Source organism: Contarinia nasturtii, unplaced genomic scaffold, assembly GCF_009176525.2.
Source record: "Contarinia nasturtii isolate CC-2019 unplaced genomic scaffold, AAFC_CNas_1.1 Cnas_scaffold_2454, whole genome shotgun sequence".
Lineage (NCBI taxonomy): Eukaryota > Metazoa > Arthropoda > Insecta > Diptera > Cecidomyiidae > Contarinia > Contarinia nasturtii.
This window is the reverse complement of record NW_022199775.1, coordinates 5,045-5,285: the sequence shown is the minus strand read 5'-3', so window position 1 is coordinate 5,285 and position 241 is coordinate 5,045.

Here is a 241-nt window from a genome sequence, read left to right as displayed (position 1 = left end):
CTTAATATGCATTGAAATTTCTTCAAACTTTCAGAATGTTAACTTTTACTTTTCCGCACACACATAGTGTGAAAGGGGAAAGTATTGTAATGGGTCAAAATTTACGACATCTCAAAAACATGTTTTCTGGACGTTTCTGAGGTCAGAGAACCCGAATCAGGCCGTTTTGAGCATGGTTGTTGTGGGTCTGTTCCACGTCGTACGTCGTACGTCGTACGTCGTACGTCGTACGTCGTACGTC